We start from the raw sequence: 17,848 nt of genomic DNA, 5'->3' as shown, positions 1-17,848 counted from the left end.
TGTGTTAGGTGCCATTGAGTCAGTTCCAACCCATAGAGCCCCTGTGCACGACAGCCCGAGACAGCGCCCAGCCCTGCATCATCCTCACTCTCGTTCCCACGGCTGCAGCCACAGTGTCAATCCATCTCACAGAGGTCCTTCCCTCTACTTTCCCGACCATGCCATCCTTCTCCAAGGGCTAGTTTCTCTGGACAACATGCCCACAGGATGTAAGACAAAGTCTCGCCATCCTTGGATGCAAGCAATACAGTCTCTGGACTGTTCTCATTGTTGCTAAGTTCTACCGTGTGGGCTCCAACCCTGAGCAATCCTCTGCACAGCCAGGCAGAACGCAGCTCGGTCCCGTGCCGCCCTCAAAGTGGTTCCTGTGGCAGAGCCCATTGATGCAGCCGCGGGGTCAGTCCATCTCAGCTCGTTGAGGGTCTTCTCCTCCTGCCCTGTTCCTCCAATTTACCAAGCATGACATCCTTCTCCGGGGATCGGTCTCTCCTGACGACATGTCCAAAGTATAGAAAACGAGGTCTTGCCAGCCTTGCCTCTGAGGAGCATGCTGGCCTTACTTCTTGCAAGAAAGTTCTCTTTGTCCTTTTACCAGTTTATGGTGTTTTCAATACTCTTCTTCAGCATCAGGATTTCAAACGCACTGATTCGTTGGACTATTAGAAGCAATAAAATATGAGGGTGCTTCAGAAAGTTCAGGGGGAAAGTCCATTATCTATACATGGCCTTTTTTCCACGAACTTTTTGAAGCTCTCTTCAGATAAAAGAACAACCAGCGCTGGCTGCTTGCCCACTCTGACCTTCTACTGCGGAAGCACACCACTTTAGGAGCGGGCGAAGCGAGAGGTCACCTTCACGCCTTTGTTTTCTGACGTTGAATAGGAGTTCTGTATATTGACTTAGGAACTCAGAGGCCTCACTCTTAAAAACAAAAACAAAAAAATCAAACTTGCATGCCACTTTTGGGTTTATTGACACTTTACATAGATGGCAAGCTGCAGCTGTCGAGGTGTATGCAGCTCTTACGGTACCTTCATTTGGCTCTGAAGTAAAAATTTTTAAAAATGTTAAGGATATTATCCAGCTAGGGGTGATGTCCTTTTAAGAATATACTTGAGCCCTGGGATAATTTTTAAATTGCTGTGAGTGTGTGGTAGGTACATAATCATTTGTCAATTTGAGGATTAAGAGTGTAGGGGTGGAGTGAAAGAGTGAAAGCTGGAGAGGGCAAAAATCCCTACACTCTACCTGCACTTGGCATCCTTGCCTGTGTTTCATGAGTCTGAAGAGGACTTTTTAGATTGGGATTGGACATAAGGGCTAATATTGGATTTATGGACTTGATCTGGACTGGGATGGGATGTTTTCTCAATATTCAGTTGCTCTTGTATATAAACCTCTTTCTTATCCACATGTGAATCTCTATGAATTTGTTTCCCTAGCCAACCCAGACTAACACAGAGGGACAGGACTGGTTCTTCCATTTCAAAAGTTTGCTGACCCCTGGCATAGATTATACTGTTTTTTACAGACAACCAGCCTATGAGGTGAATTTTTGTAGATGAAAAACATGAACTTCAGAGAGGCTAATATAAATTTTTGAAATTAAATAAGGATCCAAAAGGGACTTTGAGATGGAGCTCAGAGGAACTGTTGGCGTCCTCACCATGTCCATGACTGCCACCACAGCTCCCTGTGACTTAGAGAGGAACTCGCTTGTCCCTGGTGACCAACATGCCCTTTCCCACCCCTTCCAGGGCCCCTCATCCCTCCCAAGGGCACAAAGCATCTAGTGCAAGCCCATGACCTTTCTCAGCGCCCCCTCTCCACCTAGTACATTCTACGGGACCACACGGACTTTATCTTGCCATATCTGTCCTCACTTCCTTTGGTTAGAGGTCAAAGAAGAGGAGTTATTGGTATGGCTGGGGTGAACTGCGCAAAAGGGCAGGTCCACAGGATACCTTGCATGGAAACCATGTATACTGGTTCCAACTTTGTTACAATCTATACTCTCCTAAGGTTCATTAACAGGGGCTACCTTGTCTTGGCAAGCTGATGACCCATCCATAAATTCTTTGAGCTAATCACCCTTCTCCTTCCTAGCTACCATCCCTAAGAAAGCTTCCTGTAGGAGAAGTGACTATATTGTTTAAATGACTGTTATATGGTAATCAGGTGGGGATTTGCATCTCAGACCATCGGGGCAACGAGGGAAACACCTGGAAAACCCCTCTCCCTATTTAACAAGCATCCTCCAGAAGGGTCTTCTGTTGGGAGAAAAGCTTGCCGGGGAGATAACTCACCGCGTCTTTGGTAATTCAGTGCAAGGCCTCCCCAGGCTGGGAGGTGTAGGGGGACTCAGAGAAGTGTTTGGCTCCTTCAGTCTCCTGGAGTCTCAGCCCTCAGCCCTCGTCCTCAGCCTCAGCTTGGTGAATCTGTCAGGCAGCGGGCTGAGAACTACAGCTGTAACTTCCTACCACACGCCCTCCGGGGAGGCCCTGGGTCCCTAGATGTGGGCAGGATCTGATCTGGCCATGTGCATTTTTTAAAAAGGCTCTTCAGATGACTATGACTCTGCCTGAGGAAATGCCACCTTAAACAGAGATTTCACACCTAACAGGGGGGCACCACGCCTATAAGGAATCTCACATCTGAGGCAAATGTCAGCAACTGAGTCTCATCAGGAACAACCTGTGGGAATCTCGTGCATTGGTCCATCCCAGGACCACGGGTCATGAGATTTGCCAGGCCACTCCTTAATTGGGCTAGATTATAGTCTTCTTCGCCCTCACCCATCAATCGCCTCTGCTGGAGATCAGCAACATTTATACGTATCGTGCTTCAGCTGTGCACGTAAATGTGGTGATCCCCCAATAACTATGAGGTTCTTCCTAGATGGTAAAAACCGAGGTCCGGAGGGGCAAAGAAATGCATCATCGTCATCCGGCAGGAAGTAGCAAAGCTGAGTTACACCCATAAGCAGTCGCAGTCTCAGAGAAGATTCTCTTACCACTGTGCCACGTTCCCTCACCTCTAAATCAGACCGTTCTAAGACGGAGCAGCAAGATACCTGGACAGGACTGCTTCTGACTGGAAGACATTTCATTCTCATTCACGGTTCATTTTCACTCTGCTATGTAGCGAGACTCTTTCTCTTCCTTTGGATACTTGCCCGAAAGACGAAAATCAAGGCTACCATGGGGAGGAGGGGAGCTGGCTCATTTGTGTGGCGGACCAGGTGAACCGACCTTGCTCCCACAGAATGTGCCCTCATCTGCCCTCAGTGGCACATAGGGGGGGCTGCCCAGGGCAAGGGTCAGTGGGAGCAAAGCCCAGACCGCTTCATGGATATGATGGTTTGGGCACAGGATCTGACTCATTTCATGCCAAGTTCTCCCAGCACTCATTCAAAAACTAAAAGGGGGATAGGGAGAGAGAAGAAATGAAGGGTCAGCATAAAATATAACAGGTATTAGGAATCTCTGCAAAGCCTTTGGGACAGACCCAGAGGCTACAATTTTGTTCTAAATAGATATTTATTACAAGCATTACTGATATCTTTGTATATATTTTCCCTAGGATATTCAAGATATAAAATAGAAGGGAATGGATTAGATATTCCTGGATTCACCTCCTTCTTCTGCCACTGATGTTAGCAAAGTATTTAACCTCTGGGTCTCAGTTTCCCAAGCTGTTGCTGTGGATAACAGTTTGAGTATTTACTTTAGAGAGTGTCAAGTGTATGTATGTTTGCTGTGTAAACTTCACTCAGACCACAATAAAACATTATTTAAAAATAGTGTATGCATGGCATTGAGCACCCTCAGATTCAATTATGAAAAGATTCTATCTCCTATCAATAGAATTACCTTATGCCCTATGGGGATTTATGAGATACTTCAATAAAATGATCAAGCTGTTTCTAAAGTGACTCAGGGAAATATATAAACCATAGATAGATGATTGGATTTTGAGTTCTCACTTGATCATACCTCTAATATAAGAAAAATTAATTCTTGTGACACGGCCCTACTAGTACTCACCCTCATCAGGAGATCATTGAAGACAAAGGTGCTTTAATAAAGTGTGGTGGAAAAAAATCAGATATTGCCCAGCTATTGAAAAAAAAATATCTAGGGTCTTGAAGGCTTGTCCAAATATAAGCAGCTGTATAAGTAAGGAGCTGTCTACCTGAAAGAAGCACACCGGTCTCTGTGATCCGAAGATTATAAAGAATAAAATCCAAACTCAGAGGAGGGAATAATACCAGAGCCAAAATTTTAAATACCCCATTTGCAGAATGTTATAGATGATAGTGGAAACCCCAAATCCATTTGTAGGGCCCCTTCGTGGACTGAGTTGCTGGTAAATCCCATTGACCACAGTCTAGGAATGTGAACAGACACAGAGCATTGTAAGTAAATTTTAGCAGCTGTAGTTAGACAGGAATGTACCACCATGTCATTAAATCTCCCTTTGAACCATTTAGAATCCATTCTAGGTTTAAAAAAAATATATTTTCCACTTTCTTTTTGACCGAGATTTTTGTCTGTTTTATTTGGTCCTTGCAGCTGGTTCCTTGTTTGTTTTTGTTTTTCTTTGTTTTGTCACTTTTTCTGTACAGCGAAGGCAGGTCAGGTGATACTGAAAGAAAAGTGTGGCGTCAACTGCAATGGGTCCAAGAAGGAAGAACATGTTCCAAAGTTGATTGTGGTGACAAATGCACACACCTTCTTAATACAATTGAACTGTTGAATTGTGGGATACATTAATTATATCTCAATAAAATTATTTTTTTTTAAAGACTGTCTCAAACAGGGAAAGGAAGCTGAATCAGATCATACAGAAAATCAGTTACAAGGGAGAGATTTCTAAGGACATTTGCTTGTCATTGTTGTTTGCTTGTGAATCAGTCCCACACAAAAATGAATGAAATGCTGCCTAGGTCTTCGCAATGCCCATGAGTGAATGGTTGTGATCCATAGGGGTCCCATTGGAGGATTGGGGGAAATAGATCAACAAACCTTTAGTCTTAGGTCACCTTAGACTGGAAGCTCTTCTGAAACCTATTTAGCGTCACATCAATGAGCAAACCACCACGGAAGATAAGTGGTGGCTAAAGACAAATATATTTACCTGGAATTGAAGCCATGGGAGACAAGAATTCTACAACTGAACCATCAACGCTTCACACAGGCTACTTTAGTACCCAACTCACTCACATGGTCCAAGAAGATCATGAAAACTTGAGGACTCTGCTACTTGCTAGTGTTGACATGTGAGCCAGTTACTTAAATTTCCAAGTTCTGCACTTTGTTCTAACAATCCGACATTCTGTGATGCTCACCTTCCCAGCACAATCACTGAAGATGAAATGGATGCATAAGTAAATGTGGTGAAGAAGGCTGATGGGGCCTGGCTATCAAAAGATAAAATATCTGGGGTCTTGAAGGCTTGAAGATAAACAAGCGGCCATCTAGCTGAGAAGCAACAAAGCCCACATGGAAGAAGCACACGAGCCTGTGTGATCATGAGGTGTCGATGGGATCAGGTATCAAGCATCTAGGACCCAGAACAAAAACATACCCAAGGTGAATGGGGGTGGGGGTGGTCATGAAGTGGAGACCCAGTGTCCATCTGTAGACAATTGGACATCCCCTCACAGAGGAGTCACAGGGAAGAGATGAGCCAGTCAGGGTGCAGTATAGCACTGATGAAACACACAACTTTCCTCTAGTCCTTTGGTGCTTCCTTCCCCCCACTATCATGATCTCAATTCTACCTTACAAATGGGATTATACCAGGACATGCACACTGCTACAGATAAGAGCCCACCGCACAGGGAATCCAGGATAGATAAACCCCTCAGGTCCAAAAAGGAGAGTAGAGATACCAGGAGGATTAGGTGATAGTGGGGGGAGAAAGGAAGAATCACAAGGATCAACCTAGAACCCCCTCCCAGAGGGACAAATAATGGAAAAGTAGGTGAGAGGTGACGGAGGATGATGTAAGATATGGAAATATAATCTAAAAAATTATCAAGGGTTCATGAGGGCGGGCGGACAGGGAGGGAGGAGGAAGAAATGGGGAGCCAATATCAGGGGGTCAAGTGGGAAGAGAATGCTTTGAAAATGAAGATGGCGGCATATGTGCAAATGTGCTTGACACACTGGATAAATGTGTGGCTTGTGATAAGAGACATAAGAATTTCCAAGTTCTGAATCTAGAGTAATAGGGTCAACTCTGCTGTTGTTGAAGTTGTTGGATTATACAGCAGGAGACAGTTATGCCCTTCTCTACCTTCTCCGTTCGCCGGCAAAGGAGTACTTGGCTGAAGTTGGAAATTAAAGCTTCTGAAGTGCCACAGCCCTCACACCGCCGCGGGTCCGGTACAGCGGGTCCTTGGCAAAGGTGTCGAGCAGCGGTTCTCAGCCTCCGATGTCCGGAAGTAAAGCCATTCCTGAAAGAGGATGATACATGCACTGGCTTCTGTCAGTTGGTTGATTTCCTTCTGCGCTCAGGTTGCCAGTAAGGGTGCTAATGAGGTCTAAGTGTTGGAGTGGTTTGCCTACCCTGGATGACTTAGATGCTGATAACTCAAAGAAATGTGACCATCCAGCTCTTCCGGTTTAACGTGAACACATGCTCACCCAAGAACCAGATGCACTGTCAAGCGGATTCACAGGGACCCATAGTGACACAGTGATCCATTCATACCCCAGGATGGAACTTCCCCATAGGGCTCCCCAGGCTGGATATTTAGCAACCTCAAACTCCACCTGCAACCTTGATCCCCCCCGTACCCTGTCACCTAACATACTCATAGTTACTAAACGTTAGGTTGTGGACATAGTTGAAGGGCATTGTTCTGCTACCATAAATGGACACTGTTTGTGGGCGGAGGGGTTCTTAAATGCAGAAGTTACACAAGCCCATTTCAGAACACAGGCTGGTCATCTGCTGAACTCAGAGCAGCCTTGCCCCTTGAACTATCTGCTGCTGACCATTGATAAATGTCCATGGCCAGTGTCGTTGGCAGCCTTCTCAGGCATGTGGGCTGAATCGGCTTCCAGGGATCTCAGTGTTCTTGCCCTTTTGGCTGACACATGTGTCCTCAGGAATCACCCTTGGTGACCAGTTCACCAAACTCTACTCTGCATGGCAAGTGTACTCTGGGGAAAACATGCCTGAGCAGCTCTTTCTGAAGCTTCAAGCAGCTGAGGATTTAGATTAGTGCAGGCATGTTGTTGGCCCTAGGTGGGGCCTGGGGGCTACTGATAGCTGAGGAGTTATTTGAGTAACAGAGCTTCTACGACCTACCCCAGAAAACCCCTTGCCTCACTGACCATCACCCGGAACCATCTACTTGGAAGGTATGCTTCAACACTAACGCAGACCCCGCCGAGGGCATGGTTGAGCCAGTCAACGCATGGGCTCCTCCAGGCATCGGTCTTACCTAGAGATGGGCATCGGACCCAAGCCAGCAGTGGCAGGGGCATTCTGAATCCTCCCTCACATTTTCTACTCACTGTGACTTTGTAAAGTTGTGTGAGTAGTCCCAGACAATAAAATGTAGAAAAGAATCATTATTGCTGAGCTAAAACGGATTCATACCACACAACCCATGCACAATTTTACAATCCGTTCTTTCCGATAAAATCTTAAATTTCTGATGCTGCAGCTACGAATGGTAGTGTGTCCATTATCTTGACACATGTAATGTGAGCAAGAAAGTAACTCGTGTGCTCATTCTCAGAGAGTTGGAATAGATCATTACTGTAGTGGAGCTAGCTTCACCCGAGTAATGGAACAGCCTGAGAGCACTTCCTGAGCCTTCCCAGAGCAGTGGTACAAGACTTTGCCTCTCTGTTTTTGTCACTGCAAGAGGTAAAGACATTTTGAGCTTAGGACTTCCAGCTTGCTACCACCAGGAGAGAGCCTCTCCGAAAATGAGATCACTCAAAAACAAACAGAGCCAAGAGATGTAGAGAAAAAAAAATCTGTTTGCTTTTTGCTGACTAATTCATTTGCAATCTACAGTTACTGTTTTTACCCCCTCCCCCCTGCTGCTTCACAGGAACTCCTGCCCATATAAGGCAAGGCTCCTGGGTACTAGAGGTGGTCCCAACAAAATGTTCTTTTCCTGAAAGAATGCAGTTCACCTTGACTCACCGCAGAGTTCCGTTCCAACAACTCCATCATGTCAGTTCTGATGTAAATCACATCCCTCTTTTTTTTCTCTCCAGTTTTTATTATTATTACCTTTTACTTTCCATATCTTTATAAAACTGACAGTTTTGAGTAGTAAATCATGAAATTCAACATCTGCAAGTAAATCTGACAATTATATCATCAGCAATTTATACCCTATGATAAGTTATAAGTGATATGATGTAACACCCCTCCCCCCACCCCCTCACAAGCCACAAGAACAAAATGGTCCATTGTAAATGTGATTCAAAATAACTGGAATATGGAGTAAGTCAGGGTCTACCTGTACTCTCTATGAATGTCCCTGTTGAAGTTGTTTATAATTCCAATTTCCAGTCCCTGAGAAGGAAAGATGGGTTAAGCAGTCAGGATCAGGGAAACAATGATAATCAGCAAATCCTTAAAGGGATTAGGAATAAAACAAAGGGAAAGAGACTGTTGATGACCTTGACTTTCAGAAGACATGACACAGAGAACGTGACATGGGCCCTTGCTCACTATAATTCTCTCTGGGTTTACCTTCATGTATTTGCTGTCCTTTTGTTTGGGCCTTTGGAAAAATGACCAAGTGCAAATTGGGAGGGCTGGTCATGGTCCAGGTATCATTACATTTGGGACACTCAAATCGAAGTGGTTGCTCATCTGCAAGCACACCAGTCTCTGTAAAACCTGCTCTTATTCTTTATCTCCCAGGACACTTACCCTGACCTGGGAGTAGGGCTAGGGTCCTGAGGTTTTTTTCCCCCCAGCTGAGATGATGAATTGGCAGAAACTCATTCATATGCCCATTTTTGTTCCCTTTATAAGCCAGGAAGTAAGCATGTAGGAGACCACTGCTGGAAATGAGGTCACTGTCTGTCACCCAAGAATTGTACCAAGATGACAGGTCCACTGAGCGACCAAGTCAACAAAGATGACCTCAGAGTCATACTCTAACCTTCTGGGCAAATTTCTGAGCAGTTTTCCAGACTGTGCCAACCCACTTTCCCCCCCTAAGTTTTTTTTAAATTTACAAAGCAAATGAGGTTCCAACTTGGCAGTTTCTGCACAAATTGTTCTGTGACACTAGTTACATTTATTACAATTGTTAATATCCAGTATTCTAGCTTACCTGACCCCTTATCTTCTCCTCTTTGCTTTGAAGTAATTGTTGACCTCCTGGTCTCATAATGATGGCTTGTAAATAGCACCGATTTTACAGCTAATACCCTTGATTCTGGGTGTCACCATGCTATTTCACTAAAAGGTAGCTTCATCTTCACAGAAAGGGGATAGATAGGCTCTGCTCTTAGTTTTAAAAGTATCTCAGGATGATAGTCAGGAGTCCTGTGCTCTCTGAGGTGCCACTATGTCTCACCTTAAATAAATACATATATATAAATTTATAAATATATAAATATGTGGAATATATATATTTATACATATATAAATATGTGATATATATATATAAATTTGAGTTCTACTCTACCTTTTCCCCCCATGCTATCTAGGCCCAACTATTGTGCCCCAGGACAGAATGATCTGTCGTCGCACCATCTAGTTCTTCTAGTCTTAAGGTAGATGGGGTTGTGGCTTGTGCAGACTTGTTTCTTCTCTGCTCTCCTGGTTCCTGTTCGACTGCTAGGCTCCCAGTGAGTGGAAATCTGTACTTGTGTCCTAGATAGCTGTTCATCGACTTTAGAGATCCAACGACCACTCGCTTTACTAGGAGACAGGTCATGATTCTTCTGAGCTTTGTTATGCCAGCTGACTTCACGGGACTGTGAACTCGGCCTTCAAACTTAGGAAATCAAACTGAAAGCATATGTGGCTGTGTCGGAGAAGGACTCGTGTCTTTGTCTTCTATACACACAGATGTCTGCTCTCAAATGAATCCTGCTGGTGCTTTCAGGTTAAGTATTGGATCATTAATCTCAAGATGGCAGTTCAAACCCCCAGCCACTGCTTGGGAGAACGATTGGACTATCTGCTCCTGTATACTATTAAACCCTTGGAAACCTTATATAGGGCCTCTATGGGTCAGAATTGGCTCTATGGCAATGGTCTTTTTAATGTTGTTGTTTGAGAGCCCTGTGGAACAGTGTTTAAAATACTGGTTGTTACTGTTAGGTGCTGTGGGTTGGAAGTGATTCAAAGGCACCTGACAACAATACCAACAATACACTGTTTGATTTTTTGACTGCTGTTTCTGTGAACATTGATTGTTGAATTCAAGTCAAATCAAGCACTTGGAAAATTTCATCTTTTCTTTCCTTACCATACTATTGTCTATGAGTTCAGTTGTGAGGATTTCTATTTTCTTTAGAGTCAGTTGCAATCACGTGGAAGGTTGCAGTTTCGATATTCATCAGTAAGTGCTTCAAGTCTTCTTTCAGAAAGCTAAGTGGTGTCATCTCTGCACTGCAAATTTTTCTACTGGACATATGATATTTAATTTTTATATAGGCAGATATAATTTACACACAGCATATTCATCCTTCTTAAAAAAGTATTGGTGTTTTTAAAACCATTTTTGGGAGCTAATGCAGATATAATATCACCCCCATAGTTCAATCACATCAAGGAGTAGTGTACAATTGCTACCACAATCTGTTTCAAAGCATTCTGTTCCTTCTTGAACTCCTTGATGTCAGCTCCTCTTTACCCCCACCCTTCCCCAGAGGGCCCCACAGGAATGCTTATTCTACTTGCTGTCTCGATAGTTTCATCAATCCTGAATTTCATATAATGAATAAGAGAACAACATAGAACAAAAATTCAAGCGGGTTACCCCAGTGACAAAATACATTTGAGATAAACTGCAATATGAAAGAAAAGCAAAAACAAAACAAAACAACCTAGAAAATGTTGGAATCCAGATCAGACCTAAAGAGCATCAGCGAGGGGATCAACTAACAAAGTTTTAACCATTCAAGTCAGGTTTGTCATTTTAATCTCATATAGCCCCCTCTCCTGTGCACAGTTTGGTAACCAGCTTCTTTCCATCACTCTATTACATCATGACCCTGCTTGATACTTGCCCTCAAGAAGGGAATGTAGAAGAGATGGGTGCTTTAGTAAAGTGTGGTGAAGAAATGAGATGGTGCCCAGCTATCAGATCAAGTAGCATCTGGGGTTGAAAAGGCTTGTTTCCAAACAACCAGCCAACTAAATGAGATGTCAACTAAGTCTGCATGGAAGAAGCACACCAACATCAGCGACTGGAGGATTGTAAATCATACCACACAAAGCCAAAGAAGGGAATAGTATAAGAGCTTAAATTGTGCGATTCGGGTTTGCAGAGAGCTATGGAGGACCATGGAAACTCAAGATGCATGTGTGAGATCTACACAGGAAATAAGCCTCCAGTGATTGCCCTCTCTCCACTGCAAAATGTTAATGAAACTTCCTTTAATTCTGAAGACTTGCTCATCTTCAAATAGTCCAGCTTCCAGAATATCTGTTCTACCTGCAGATTTAATGAGGCGAAAGAATGCAACATTGATACACATCTTCCTTGAGTTTAAGCGTGTAAGTGTTCCCTTGTTCTGTTTGTCTGAATGCCTCTTGGTCGTGATGTACAGGTTCCATATGAGCACAATGTAATGTTCTGAAATTTGCATTCTTTGAAATGTTATCCAGAATTTATTATGATCCACACAGTTAAATGTCTTGGCATACTTAATAAAACACAGGAAAACATCTTTCTGCTATTCTCTGCTTTTAGCCAAGATTCATTCGATGTCAGCAATATGCCTCATTCCTTATTCTCTTCTGAATCAAGCTTGAATTTTTGGAAGCTCCCTTTTGAAGTGTTTTCAGAAAATTTCACTTGGATGTGATAGCTTATTCTATACTTTCCACACTGCCGGGTCCCCTCTTGGGAATGAGCATAAATATAGGTATCTTGCCAGCAGTTGACAAGTAGCTGTCCTGCAAACTTCTTGGCATAAGTGAGTGAGCACTTTCAATGCTGCATCAACTGGTGGGAAAGTCTCATCTAGCAGTCCACGGACTCCCAGAGCTTTGTGCTCTTTTGTTGTTTGTTCTCCTGATATCTCCAGTACACTTTACAGTGCCATTGGTTCTTGGTCATATGCTACCTCTAGACATGGCTAAAAGTCCACCAATTCTTTTTAATACAATGACTCCGTATAGTCTCTTCATCTTAGTTCTATTGACATATAATTCACATATACAATTCGATAGTCCACTCAGGTGAAAAAGAGTGGCGTCGTCACCACCACAAGCAATCTTAGAACATTTTCTTCTTTCTCATGCTCACTTTTATTAGCTCCCAACTTCCCCGGAACCTCCTCTGCTATACTCCTCGCTGCTTCCCACGTCTTTCAGTATGTTACCCACAGACTCTTCCCATACTGTGACTCAGAGTTTGCGCTTCTTCTTCAGTCCCTGGAGCTTGCGAGACGACAAGCACCTTCTCCCTTTTGACTTTCTAGCTCCAAGATAGCGCATATTTCTTTCTAATCCTTTGCCTTCTCCAGCTGCCCTTTGATTCCATCTGTTTGATTCCTTTACTTCTTCATTTCTTCAGATCGCGTCAGTTATTCCACATTCAAGAGCAAGCTTATTACTATCGTTTTATTGGGGCTCATACAACTCATCATAAGCCATCCATCCGTCCATTGTGTCAAGCACATTTGTACGTTTGTTGCCATCGTTGTTCTCAAAACATTTTCATTCTACTTGAGCCCTTGGTATCAGCTCCTCAATTCTCCCTTCCCTCCCCGCTCCCCCCCTCACAAAGCCTTGATAATTTATAAATTATTATTATCTTTTCATGTCTTAAAAGAGCAGACTAGATTCCGACATCCATCTTGGCCTTTTCTTGATTTGCTGTCTTTTAAGTGACTCTGCTTTCTTCACGGGTGATGTCCTTGGTGCTGTCACACAATACATCGGATGGGTGGTCATTGTTTGGATCTTCTTCATTATCTCTTTCCACAGATGTCACGTATGTAATTTCTGTGTATTCTATCCAGAGGTGTATGTGTATATAGTTCCCATTTATGCTACTGAAAACTAAAATGGGTATTTGTAATGAATAAATCTTTGGTCTTGCAAAATTCGATTACGATGGCTAACCTGGGGGGTCATTCCGATCGTTGTGGCCATACTGACAATCGCCAGCTTTCACCTTCCAGGCATCAGTCATGAACTAGAAGTGCAACCTGAGTGCATGTCCCGTAAATGTTAGTCAGTAAAATCGTCAATGTCTTCATCTTTGACGTTCATGGTGGGAGCATAAATTTGAGTAACCGTCTTATTAACAGATCATCTCTGAAGCTCTTGGTTGTTGTTAGGTACTGTTGAGTTGGTTCTGACTCATAGTGACCTTGTGCACAACAGAACAAAATTCTGCCTGGTCCTACATCATCTTCACAATCGTTCCTGTATTTGAACCTCTTCCTGCAGCTGCCGTGTCGATCCATGCTGCTGAAGGTGTGTGTATCATCATATCACCGGTAGAATCGATCTTGATATATTCTTTTCGACCATGGGTGTGACACCATTTCTCTTCAATCTGTCATTGTCCGCATCGTAGACCACTTGATTGTCCAACTCAAAATGACCAATTATGAACCTGTCCTGAAGGCCAGGAGCTCATTTGTCTGGTAACTAAAAGGTTAGTGGGTGGAATCTTCCCAGGAGCTCTGGGGAGAAAGATCTGGCAAATTTACTGTAGTCAGGATTGCAGACCAGAAAAAAATGGATGGGGTAGTTCTGTGTCACATGGGGTTACAAGCCCAAATCAACTTCATGGCATCTAATAACAATGACAATAACAATAACAACCTAAAGACAATGTCATCAAGGAAGTAATTGATGTATAACAATCACAGGAGTTTGGATTGAAGTGCCTAGTTTGTGACTACTTTCAAGAAGGCATTCTTAGAAATGTGTACGTTCCGGTATGCTGCCATTAAAAATGAGCACATAAGTGAACAAACCACTACAGTTTCCCCAGCTCTGTTGTTCAGCCATGGATGGAGCACAAGTAGAGTCATGGGAGGACCATGGCTGAAAAGCATCCCCTTCCTCTTCCATATACCCTCAAGTTGAATGCTTGATGTTATTTGTCTTTGATGTTATTTATCCTATGCAGACTTGTCTCAGTAATGAAGTTTGGAGAAAATGAAGGTGCTCCTGTACCATAATGTGCCCAGGGCTCAGCAGTCCCATAGGAATGACCTTGATGAGGCATGCTTTTCTGTGGAGGGGCGACAAGTGCGCCCGAGGTGGGGGCTGAACCATGGCACCATTGTCAGGGCATCTGTGGGGATAGTGTGAGAACCAGCAGTCTAATGAGGGCAAATCATTCCTGTGTGGGGCCAGCTATTTCATTTCACACACACTAGATCCTCCTTTTCATGTTAGGGCAAGACATGCTGGCATGGTCTCATAAATATGACCCTGGTCATTATCATAATATGATTTCCCGAAAGCTGGAGAGGGCAAAAATACCTCCTAGGGACCTGTGGTGATTAATATAACATCACACATTCTATTAGAAGCATGAAGACATAATACTGATACTTTGGGCTATTTTGGGCTCTGGAATGTCAATAGACAATGTTTCAAATAGAAACATCCCCAACTCTGCAATATCAAAAATAACAACTTTGCAACAAGCAGTGGATCTCGGGAGTTCTCACAACAAAGAACTTCAGAGTGGAGTCACAAACCATAATGACAGACGCAAAATCAAAATACCACAGTCTCAGCTCCTTTTAGAACTTGTGTCTACCAAGAAGTTCAACGTGATGAAGACGCTTGCCCACTTGCCCCAGACTGGCTTTTTGTGTGTGTGAAGGTACTGTAAGCCACGCTGGGTCAAAGGAGGACTGGGAAAATCAACAATTAATTGATAAACACAATTCTTGAGGGACTCTTGTATGCAAAGCATAGCATAGTATATAGGTATTAGAGGTGCCTGCTCCACCACTTACTAATCTCAGGTGACTGGTTTTACTTCTTTGTGCCCCAGTTACCTGATCTAACATGGGACCTACTTTGTAGGTTTGATGTGAATATGAATCCACAAGAAGGAATTAGAACGTGGCCCAGAGCAAGTACACAAACACTGTAGCTGAGGGAAACGACATATCTACAAATAAAAAATGTGGTTAACTGATGCCGAGTGATTACCCAGTCCATGGAGACCCCATGTACAATTAAATGAAATGTTGCCCAGTCCTGTGCCCTTCCTATGGCCCATTGTGGACCAGACAGTGGATCATAGGCTTTGGCATCGACTGAATTTCAGAAGTAGATTGCCGGGCCTTCATTTTACAGTCATTAGCATGGAAGCGTCACTGAAACCTGCTCAGCACCATAGCATCACACAAGCCTCCGCGGGTAACTGCAGCAAACGAAGGGGGAACGAGCCCTACAAATCAAAGGTCATTCGTGGAGGATATGGGGTCTGCCCAGAGTCTTGGCGTGCAGAGAAAAGGACAAGTGGTCATAGGGTGCTTCTCTGGAAAGATCAGAATGTAAGAGTACGATGTTCACGTGAGAAGCGCGTGTGACAGACACCTCTGAGTGAGGTCGAGGAGAGAAAGGAAAGATGGTAGAGGTGTCTTGCGGTGGTTTTGTGAAAAAGCTCATGCCACGTGGCAATGGGGTGGTTGGGGTACCATCTGTCAGGGGTCGGTTGGCTGGCAGACTGTGGGAACTATGACCCGGGGTCTGGCATTAACCCTCCTGAGGCTGTTGCAGAGCTAAGGCCTGGGCGAGGCCGTCAACGGACTCTCTGTCCTGCAGACTCAGCCAGACAGCGGCCTCGACTTCATGTTTGTTCCTTGACCCTGGTGCTCCAGGCGAGACCGTGACCAGGGTGCAGCGCTGCGTTGTTATAAGAAGAAAACTTAATACAACGCCTGGTGCTTGTCGGAATGATGGTATCTCCAGAGGGCGACCCTTATTCATCACTGAACAACGCCAGGCCCCGGTTTTGCTGGAAACATCCCGGAGAAATATTAAAACCCGTTGCCTAATATTACAAAGGGCCTCATGATGGGCGTGGGGGACCAGTACGGAGCCACCTTTGCTCAGAAGAAAGTCAAATAAGTGGACTCTGGGTGTTAGGGAAGTATCAACTGAGTAATGTGGACACAGTCTGTGATTGAAGGGCAAATATTGCCTCCAGGGATTATAAAGAGCTACTTATTTTATTGTAAACCAAGAGATTTCTATTTTTAGCGTGAGATGAAAACAATCTTGTAGTTGATGAAAGTAGAGACCAAATTAGAAAAGTAAAATAAAATCTGACAATGTTATTCATATTTTTGCTCTCATGCTAAATCCCATCTGAATCATAAACTTGAATGAGAACAGAGATGTGATGATAATAATAATAGACAAAATGTATTGAGCACTGTACAGGACTAAGCCATTTACAGATGAGCTCATCTGATCCTCACGAACTCCAACAGGCATACTCTTATTACCTTCGTTTTACAAATAGGACAAGGAAGGCTTGGAAAGGGCCCTTCCCATTTCTTACAAGTGCTTTGGTGCTAGAATAGCATGATCACTGCCCCATGACAAGACAAGGACTGGCATTTACTTTATTTTTGCCACCCTTTCTACTACTCTTTTGCACTTCATAAAACAAAAACAAAACTATTGCCATCAAGTCAATTCTGACTTGTGGCAATCCTATTCAGCAGGGTAGGACTTTCTTCGATGGGTTTCCAAGACTGCTGCTCTTCACACTCTTTATGGAAGTAGAAAGTCTCATATTTCTCCCAAAGAGTCGCTGGTTTCAAGCAGTTGACCTTGTGGTTAGCAGCCCAGCTTAGAACTACTATGCCCACTAGGGGCCCCTTGCGATTCACAGTCCATGTTAATGAATGCTGGAGGAACAATGGTTCTGCTATCACCTGTTAACCAAAAGGATACTGATTTCGACCCACCCAAGGCCTCCCCTGGCGGAGCATGCTTCCATAAGGATTACTGTCACCATAGGAAGTGGGGCAAGCGATGGTACTTCAGTGGGAATTGAAATGGATGAGTTGAAACAAAATGAGTATGAACTCTTGAATGCAAACTGATGGCCTGCTCTGTAAAACATCACCTAATTCATGGTCGTGTTTTAAAATAGTGTAACTAATAAGTACTCTGGACAGTTCTATTCCACCACGTGGGGTGGCTAGGAGTCCAAAGTGACCCCATGGCCCCCAACGACAAGAAGACATCTGATGTCAGCTCGCTTCCCATGGACCTGATCCATGGTGCTCACGTGAGTGCAACCAGTGCAGCCTCACAAGGCTGTTATCGAAGTGGATTACCAGGTCTTTCGTCCTTCTCCGTTTTAGTCTGGGAGCTCTGCTGAAAAGTGTTCAGCATCGTGCCGATAGGGAGGCCTCTGCTGACAGGTTATGACTGCACTTGAGATATACTTGCCAAGATTCCCATATGAATGGCTAATATTTTAACATCGAAGCATTTGGCCAGAAGAAAGTCAAATACGTGAACGCCAGTTGTTAGGGAGAATAAATATGAATAAATCCTATTCATGCCGTTAGCCTCAGCCTTGTTTTGTTATTGCTGCTGCTGCTGTCCGATGCCATTGAGTGGGTCCCTACTCACAGCAGAATGAAAACCTGCCCAGCCCCTCACGATCCTC

This window comes from Tenrec ecaudatus, chromosome 2 (assembly GCF_050624435.1).
Source record: "Tenrec ecaudatus isolate mTenEca1 chromosome 2, mTenEca1.hap1, whole genome shotgun sequence".
NCBI classification, from domain to species: Eukaryota; Metazoa; Chordata; class Mammalia; order Afrosoricida; family Tenrecidae; genus Tenrec; species Tenrec ecaudatus.
This window is presented reverse-complemented; position numbering follows the sequence as displayed.